At 41.7% G+C, this 10078-nt stretch overlaps 1 long non-coding RNA gene across 1 annotated transcript; it reads left to right on the forward strand.

Moving 5' to 3' along the window:
* Window positions 1–1437: 1437 nt before the first annotated feature.
* Window positions 1438–2510, forward strand: LOC132395091 (uncharacterized). Its single transcript, XR_009512529.1, has 2 exons — window positions 1438–1501; window positions 1757–2510. It is a non-coding gene; the product is annotated as an uncharacterized LOC132395091 (long non-coding RNA).
* Window positions 2511–10078: the final 7568 nt, after the last annotated feature.

Consider the following 10078-nt stretch of genomic DNA (forward strand, 5'->3'; position numbering starts at 1 on the left):
TGCAGTACACCAAAAACAAATCGTTCACCCGCCAATTTGACATGCCACAGGCTCTCCCTCTCCCTAATAAAGGGAAAAAGAGTTGACCGTTTCTCAGCAAGGGAGACGTAACAAAATAACCAACTGGTGTACAGTGTTAAAAGGGACCTGCCCCCCCCCCTCACCACCCAGGCCATGCTCTCTTCTCACTGCTACCATCAGGAAGAAGATACAGGAGCCTCAGGATTCACACCACCAGGTTCAGGAACCATTATCACCCCTCAACCATCAGGCTCTTGAACCAAAGGAGTTGACTTTACTCTACTTGTTCCATCACTGATATGTTCCCATAACCCGTGGTTTCACTTTCAAGGACTCTTGATTTCATGTTCTTGGTATTTATTGCTTATTTATTATTATTTCTTGTTTTTGCATTTGCAGTTTGTTGTGTTTTGCACCATGGTTATATGCCTAGTTAGTGCAGACTTTCATTGACACTATTATCCTAAAATGGATTTATTGAGTATGCCAAGAAAATGAATAAATTTACTTTGAAGTTTGGTTCAACATGGTAGGGCATTGCAATTCATATACGTTGTTGCAAAGGGCCAGGATGATAATTAAGTATCCCAAACACATGCAGACCTACATTCTTTTCATGGTAACAATTATACACAGTATTAACTGCTTCGCTGTACATATACCCAGTAATTAGGAATGTGTTTTGTGATATTAGCAGGGTGGTGTCTGTTTAAGGATGCAATAATCAGATTATCCTCAAATTGCACACTGTCTCCAATGACTGAGTACCTGTACCACTTTGTACTCTGCAATGCCCCATGAGAGTCACACTTCACACAGATGGGATCATAACTTTTTCTTCTATGAATACATTTGAAACGCCATCCAAACTAAACCAAAGTGTACAGAGTAGAAGCGTACCAGATTATCCTGTGTCCCATGTCAATACATAAAGCACATCCCTCACATGGGATAGAACTGATAGTTTGGATAGATTCGTGCTTTCTTAAAAAAATTCTTGCATTAAAACTTCTACAACAGCAGGGGAGGGAAACTATTCAGTTAAACTGAGTTCCAAAGTATGTTAAACTAAATTTGCTGTAGAAAATGAGGAAAGGATTTGAAATATAGACATTTATTGCTACTATTTATTTAAACACACATGACTTGGTGGTTGATAGAAGAATATTACATGAATTGCAAAGGATGATAACTACATTTGAATATCTCAGTATGTTACTACAGTGAGTTACCAACACTCATATTCAAATAAGGTGTTGGGTGCATTGTGTGATTTGCACCGTTAGAAAAGTATAGTCTTGAGTTTATGTGTGGGCCTCAGGGCGTGTTGGAGGCAGATTGCACGTTTCCTGTGGTTTTATCACGTGCCAATGTGGAGTTAAATACGGCAAAGTGACGGTTAGGATCCTATTTGCAGTGAGAGAGGCCATGGAGTGGTAAGAACCTTCTGCGAGGCCGAGAAACTGGGCATAACATCCTGGTATAATGTTTCTGCGTTTGTTAAAAATCTGTTAAGATGCAATATTTTACAGAAAATTGTAATTATACGAACTGTAGTGTTGTGGATATACTATTGTTAAAATAGTTTAATAACTCGCGTATGTATCAATTTCGGGTAAAATGGTTTGTTGTTTGGTATTTTCGTTGATTATTTATTAAGACTGCTATCGGTGGCGTTAGTTAATCGAATTCCATCGCCTGGGATTTATGTGTTATCTTTCTGGTTATAAATTAGATTTACATTGCAACGGTCTAAAAGCCTCGACCGCCGCGAATGGACGCTCCTGTAGTCAAAGCCAAACTGAATTAACAAGTCGGTTTCTGATCAGCGAACCTTTGAGTTCTGCCTTCCTCACAGCTCGGGTCTGCTGGCTAGAGGCCGATGGCCCTTCAGTTCGGGGTTGACTGGGCTCCTCCTGGGCGGTTGGCGGTGAATTGTCTCTCGCCCATGTTTTATAGACTTGTTTAACCAATTTGATAAGGTCGCCGAAAGAAGTATTTATATTAGTTTATCCCGCGTAACTCGAAGGGTTACAGGTGCAAGTGCACTTGGAGTTGGTTGGACTTTGCAAGTGCGCGCGGAATGAACCGTTCCCGTTATGGGGTGTGTTGGGAAAACAGTTAATCGAAGTGGAAATGCACCGTCTTTGTACAATTAAAACGGGCATTAGACAATATTTCAATGTAGAATATGTGGAAGTGCAAAGCAGAAGTCCGGGCGGCGCTGGAGAGAAGAGGAAGAGGACCTTTGATAGACAGTGCAGTCATCCATAAAGTAGAAAGCACTACTAAACCATTCAACCCAGTGTAGTGTTTCCTACTTTATGGATGAGTGCACTGTGAGCTTCTGAGAGAAGACCTGCAAAGACACTTCAAGAATTTTGAAGACTTTGGAATTGATGGCACATTTTCTTTCAGTGTACCATGCTGACTTTTAACCAATTTTATGTATTTTGTACTCATTTGAATTAAACAAAACTTGGATTCTACCTTCGGCTCTAATTAGCAAACAGGCGTTAGAGTGAAATGTGCGTTGCTATTGTGCTGATGTCTTGTGTGAATTTTTTTTCGGCGGGGAGGGGGGTTGGTATTATCTTTGGTAGACAAACGTCCTCTCTGGGGGGTGGGGTACCTCCATGTGTTTAGATTCAAGGGTTTAACACAACCAGCGGGATGAACTCGGGGAATCGAGTAGCATCGGTGGTAGGAAAGAAATTATGTACGTTTTGGGTTGAATCCCCCTGATCCGTATTCCGGTATCTACAGTCTTTTGTTTGATTGAATGATATAGTATTCTTATACCGGCCCTCCTGGGTAGTTCGGCAAAAGGGGAATTAATCTATTTCGTGGAAAAGTCGTGGAATGTATGACTTTTTTAATTATCTCCGGCCACTGAGTTAGGATCCCACCCTATTTAGGGCGCGAAGCCCTGGTTAAGTCAGTTCACAGGGCACTCGGTGTCTATGGGAAGGGAGCGGCTGGATCATTTGGGGGTTCAGCTTGGCAGAAGCTGTTGACCGGTCCACCAGGAAGTGACTGGGTTGGGGGACGAGACCCTTTCCCTGTCAGAGAGGGAGAACGCGCGCACACATTAAATGCACAGCACGTGGGAAAGGGTCCGAGTCCGGAGCGTTGGGGGGGAGACCGCAATAAAGAACCGACGGGGACAGCGCCAGCCCATGAACGGAGGGTATAGTGTAACAGTGACTGGGAATGCTGGATGAGTTCGGCGTGCGTGCAAGGTGAGAAGGAGACACCAGACACTGCGGCGACGTGACCTCAGCGGCTTGAGCAGTATTTGTGGAAGCAGCTGGGACTTCGATCCGAAACGTCGACTGTCCCTTTCCTCCCACCGATTCTGTTCGACCCGGTGAGTTCATCCACCTGATACTTTATTGCGTGCAGAATTAAGGAAGGTTTATCCTGCATCCATCCCGGAACTGCTGGGGGGAAGGCAGTATGTTTTTTTCGCTGTGGGAATAGGCACAAACGGGAGCGAGATTAATGTCACCCATTTCACAAGCTGAGATCTATAAATGGCCTCCTTTGGGACATCCTACGCTCTAGATGTAGAATAAGTCCAACGTCATGTTTAATATTCTACCCCCGTCCTCGCTGACGATTTTTTTTTGAATTGTTAAAGGACTATTCTGATTATTTATGATGGATTTATTAATATTTCAACCCAGATTAGTGCAAATACGGGTCCCAGCCCAATTGATTGGCCATCATATGGGTCACTAAATTTCGTGTGGAAGGTTACTGTACCTCTTCTAGCTACTGGTTTACTGGGCTTTCAAAGTTCAACATGCAAGCTGTTGCCATCTAGTGCTGTAATGGGTACATTGTCAAGAGTTGTTGAGGATTAGATGCTCGTTTCGCGAAAGCGTAAGAAGTACTAGAAATAAAAAAGGTGGAGAAATGTACAACCGACTGCCAGTCCACTACCACCTGTCTCACCTATGTCTATCCACGTTATTCCCCAAATGTCTTCCCGTGTCGACCCCCCCCCCCCCCCATTACACGAGATTGTTATCTCTGGCATGTTCAAGAAGCGTGATGATGTGGTAGTGTGGCCTGCGTGCCTGACTACAAGGCACCATCATGCGATTCATGTGAAAGTCAATTGCGTTTTATTTATAAAGATCAAGTCCAGTATAGCTAAGTATTTCTACTAGGTCTTTCGCACCATGCTGGCCACCTTGAATCAATTTGGCCATTCATGACAGATCTGATGTGGCCTGCCTGATCCCTACAATCCTTTCATTCCTTCTAATCCAGTGATTTATCTGTTCCAGATATAGAACAGTAAAGCATGGGTACAAGCCCTTCACTCAGGATATTGTACAAATCTAATAAAATTAATTATGCCTAATTACACGAATTCCTTCTGCCTGCATATTGATCATATTCCTCAATTTCCACTCCATGAATATGGCTGATGAAAGAAAATATCCACAGCCTATGGTGGGAGAGAGAGAGAGAGAGAGAAGGAACCTCTCCCTAAGGCCACAGTTGCTACTCTGAGATGGTGTCTCATTGGTTCTAAACTCACACACAATGGGAAGTATGCCACACTATCTGCCCTATTAAATTCTCTGTGAGGCTTGCGGATTTGACTTAATTATTCATTCTTCTAAATGAGCACCAACTCACTGTGTCTTGTATTCCGTTACTGGATTTATTTGTTTTTGTTATAGATATTGTCTGCCTCACCAAGGAACTCTCTACAGAATTGTTCTTATTTCACTGCTGCAGCCTTTACAATGATGTCCAAGTAATTGGTTCAGAAAGGATGAAACCAGTACATAGTTTATTTGCTTCTCACTGATTGTATGACTGGAGGAACAAGCTTGCAAGATTACATAGGGATGATCATGTGTAAGAGAATAGAAAGCTAGGCAAATCACTTTGTACATATATATACTTCAAGCACAATCTAATCCACACAGCCTGTGTCTAATCAATTTCTCACACCTTTGCTGTCAACCCTTCTCCCTGACTGGGCAAGGTTAGTATTCTGCAGTCCCCACTTTCCAAATAACCAATATTCAATGGATCCTCCTTCACAATATCTGCCATCTTCCATGAGATTACACCACCAGTTACATCTTCCTTTCACCAGTGCCACCTCTCCCCATTTGCTCTTCCACTGGGACTGTTCCCTGCCAACCACTCTTCTTGTCATGATACGTTTCCATGTAAATACCCTTTTATTTAATTATCCACTCTCATAATTCTGTTGGCAGCCTGCTGCATTCTTTTAATGATATCCACTGTAAGCTGCATGAAAAACTCCTCATTTTCCCCCTAGGCATATTGCAGTCTACTGGTCCGTATCTATCTAATTCCACCACGTCTGAGAACTCACTTTTTCTGTAATATTGATCCATTGACCCTCATCAATTTTTATCAATGCCCTGTAGAAAGGACCCTATCCGGATGTATAAAGGCTTGATATGGCAACTGCCCTGCATGTGACCGCAAGAAACTGCAGAGAGTTTGGATCCAGTTCAGCACATCATAGAAACCAGCCTCCTCTCTGTGGTCTCTGTGTTTCTCACTGCATTAGTAAAGTAATCAGGATAATCAAAGACCCCAACCACTACATACATTCCCTCATCTCGTTTGGGCAGAAAGTATGAAAGGCTGTAAAACATACCAGTAGGCTCACGGTCCACTTCTACCACACTGTTATAAGACTATTAAGTGGTTCCCCAGTGTGATAAGATAGACTCTTGACCCCACAAACTACCTCATTATGATCTTATACATTATTGTTTACCCAAACTGTAGTTTCTCTGTAACACATACAAAATACTGGAGGAATTCAATAGCCCAGGCAGCATCCACGAAAAAAAAGTACAGTTGACGTTTCAGTTGACTGTGCTTTTTTTTCGTAGATGCTGCCTGGCCTGCTAAGTTTCTCCAGCAATTTGTGTATGTTGCTCAGATTTCCAGCATCTGCAGATTTTCTCTTGTTTGTACTTTCTCTGTATAGTTTACTCAGCAATTTTATCTTGTTCTACCACAATGCACTCTATGATAATTTGATCTGTATGAACAGAATTCAAGAAAAGCTTTTCACTCTAACTCAGTACAAGTATTGATAATAAACCAAATCCAGTTCAAACTCCAATTCAAAACTTTCTGTCTCCACATACATTGCCAGGCCTACTGGGGCCCTCTGTCTCCTCCCCCTCTCCCCCCTACTCCCTCTCCCATGTTTTCTTTAATTTCCGTCACTATTATCTCAACCTATAACTTAATTTAGTACTCCCACAGCAATCCAGATTGCGTTCTATCAATGATGCCTCATTGGTTGGGTACACAACAACTCTGGCAGTGTTTGCTATTATTCTCTATGAAGTGAAGCCTAACATTGTGGATGACAGTGGTTCTTCACTCCCAGATAAGCTCAATGCCTTTCATATATACATTGAAATGGGGAATAAAACTACAGCTCTGTGGATCCCGGCAGCACTTGGTGACCCTGTGATCTCTGTCTCAGAGCCATCGTTAGATCGTTGCTCAAGAAGGTGAACACTCGCAAGGTGAAAGGTCCCGATAAGACTTCTGGTAGGGCTCTGAAAGCCTGTGCTAACCAACTGGTGGGTATATTCAAAGACATATTCAATCTTTCATTGCTACGGTTGGAAGTTCCTACCTGCTTCAAAAGAGCAACAATGCCCATGAAGAGCAGGGTGAAATGCCTTAACGACTTGTCCAACAGCACTCACATTAAGTGATCAAATACTTTGAGAGGTTGGTTATGGCTAGATCAACTCCAGTCTCAGTGAGGACCTAGACCCAATGCAATTTATCTATCGCCACAATTGGTCTGCAGCTGATGTGATCTCAGTGGCTCTTTATGCGGGCTTGGATCACCTGGGTCATACTAATTCTTATGTCAGGCTGCAGTTTATCGATTGTACTTCAGTGTTTGATATAATCATTCCAACAGCTCTGAGCAAAAAAACACTAAAACCTAGGTCTCTGTACCTCGCTCTGCAACTGGATCCTCAACTTCCTCACTGGAAGACCTCTGTCTGTGCGGATTGGAAATAATATCTCCACCTCGCTGATAATCAACACTGGCGCACCTCAAGGATGTGTGCTTAGCCCACTGCTCAACTCTATTTACACCAATGACGGTGTGGCTGTGCACAGCTCTAATGCCATCTATAAATTTGCTGATGACATAACTATAGTTGGCAGATTTCCATATGGTGACAAGAAGGCATACAGGAACGAGATAGATCAGCTAATTGAGTGGTGTCACACCAACAACCTTGCACTCAACATCATTAAGACCAAATAATTGACTGTGGACTTCAGAAAGGGTAAGATGAGGGAACACACACCAGTCCTTTCAGAGAGATCAGAAGTGGAAAGAGTGAGTAATTTTAAGCTCCTCGGTGTCAACATCTCTGAGGATTTATCCTCGTCCCAACATATGTATGCAGTTACAAAGAAGGCACGATCGTGGCTATATTTCATTAGGAGTTTGAGGAGATTTGGTATGTCACCAAAGACACTTACATATTTCTACAGGTGTACTATGGAGAGTATTCTAACTGGTTGCATCAACATCTGGTCTGGGGGTGGGAGTGCATTACACAGGATCGAAATAAGCCACAGAAAGTTGTAAACTCAGTCAGCTCTATCATAGGCACTAGTCTCCCTGGTGACGTTCATGACATCTTCAAGGAGCAATGCTTCAAAAAGGCAGCACCCATCACTAAGGACTCCCATCATCCAGGACAAGTCAGTCCAGATGGCGCCAGCAAACAACAATCCCTCAGTCGACATCCTCTGGACAGCTCACAAAAAACATCTTTTTTACTTTTTTTGATGTCGGTTTTCCACCTTAAGTGTGTCTCTGATTGATAGAGCCTGCAATTTACAGGTTGGAGATCATTTGTTTGATCCGGCGCTTTGCTGCCCCTGAGAAGATTCTGGGAAGCGAGCACATACTAGGATGGTCTCGATGCAAAGGAACTTTGAGACGGGTTGTGAGCTGCAGTTCAACTCCAATTCACCTTTTAAGGCATTGAGGCGAATGCGGAAGGTGAGAGGAAGTTTCAGCACTGCCTACCTTTTGATTGCTGCCAGACAAGGAGTCTATCAGCAGCCTATCACTGTGTGACTCACTCGTGTGGTGTCCCTCTCTTTCAATGAATGTCAGTGATAATAGAGGATTGTATCATGGTTCCATGGTTATGGATTGGTCTATTGCATATATGGACTGTGGATTTTTTCAGACTTATGGTTTTTATACTCTATTTTTTATCACCCATTCCTTTTCCATTTTGTTGTGCGAAGGAAGGGGTTGTTTTTTAGAGGTCAATGTTCTTGTTCCATTCTGTGCAGGATGGAGTGGTTTTTTTTTGTAATTCAAATTTTTATTATTCTTTATTCTTATTTTACAAAGCAGCACAGCATATTTATACAGCCATCCCATGACAGGAAAACATATAAAACTAAGAAACAGAAAAAAACTTCTAATTTAAGTTTAAATTAAGATACAACCAATTTTGTGGTGGGGGGTTGTTGATGAACGGTATGCTGTTCTTATTTTTGCGGATGGATTTGATTTTTCTCTCTGAGTGACTTTGATATTGTTTCTTTGTTTCATGGCTATCTGGAGAATAGAAATTTCAGAGATGCCTATGCTTTGATTATAAATGAATCTTTGAAAACGCTCTCTACTCATTTGGGAGGAGGCATGGGAGCCTGAAGCACAAATTCACAATTCAGGAACAAATTCTTTCCCTCTTTATCAGATTTCTGAAAGGACATTGAACACTACCTCGCTACTTTTTTTGCACTACTTATTTAATTGAACATATATAGATACTATTTAACAGTAAATCACTGTTTTTATTATATATTGCAATGTACTGCTGCCACATAACAAATTTTACTACATATTTCAGTGATATTAAACATGATTCTGATTTATCTATCCCTCCGCTCTCTCTTTCATTAACTGTCTACCACTCTTTCCCACTCAGACAGAGGATCCATGACCTGAAATATTGACTTGTCCTTTCTACATATGCTGTCTTAGCAACTGTGTTTAGCTCAGACCAGGCTACTAGAGCACAGTAGAAAATGGCAAGCAGTGACTGCGCTGATATGAGCAAATGCATTGATGCGGGTATCCTAAGGTGTGGGTAGAACTTCAAGTTACTGCTGGTCGGGGTGAGATGTAAGTATTATATAATGTTATTTATTTATCTATTTATTAATTTTTTGAGATACAGCGTAGAATAGGCCTTTGCAGCTCTTCAGACCTCACAACTCAGCAATTTCCCCGATATAATGCTAGCCTAATTACAGGACAATTTACAATGACGAATTATCCTACCAACTACTACATTTTTGGACTGTGGGAGGAAACTGGAGTACTCAGAGGAAACCCATACAATCACGGGGAGAATGTAGAAACTCTTCCCAGGCAGCAGCGGTAATTGAGGTATAGGTATACTATATATTGAGGTATTGAGGTATACTATATAGGTATAGTATAGGTCATCTGTACTATAAAGCCTTGTGCTAATCACTGTGCATTGTGCTAATCACTGCGCTACTGTGCCGCTCCTTATCAGATTGTTGTATGATAAGATGTACACTTGACTTCACAATCTACCTGGTTGTGATCTTGACTTCATTGTTTACCTGCACCGCACTTTCTATGCAGTTTTTACATTTTATTCTGCATTGTTATTGTCTTACCCTGCTCCACCTCAGTACACTGTGTAAATGATTTGATATGTATGAACTGTATATGCAAGACAATCTTTTCACTGTATCTTGGTGCATATGACAATAAAAAGCTAATAAGCTAATAAGAAAGAAATACTTTTTTCAATTGACCAACCAGCTTGCATCTTTTATACTTTGTACATCCTTTGTACAAAGCTGTAGGTGAATTGATTGAGGAGATTAGTTGTTGTCTCAGCAGCACTCACTCGTCCTGGTAATTCAGTTCTTTTTATGCTCACTGGATTCACACTCCCATTAATGTTTCCATTGAGATGTTCAACACATC

Source organism: Hypanus sabinus, chromosome 6 (assembly GCF_030144855.1).
Source record: "Hypanus sabinus isolate sHypSab1 chromosome 6, sHypSab1.hap1, whole genome shotgun sequence".
Taxonomy (NCBI): domain Eukaryota; kingdom Metazoa; phylum Chordata; class Chondrichthyes; order Myliobatiformes; family Dasyatidae; genus Hypanus; species Hypanus sabinus.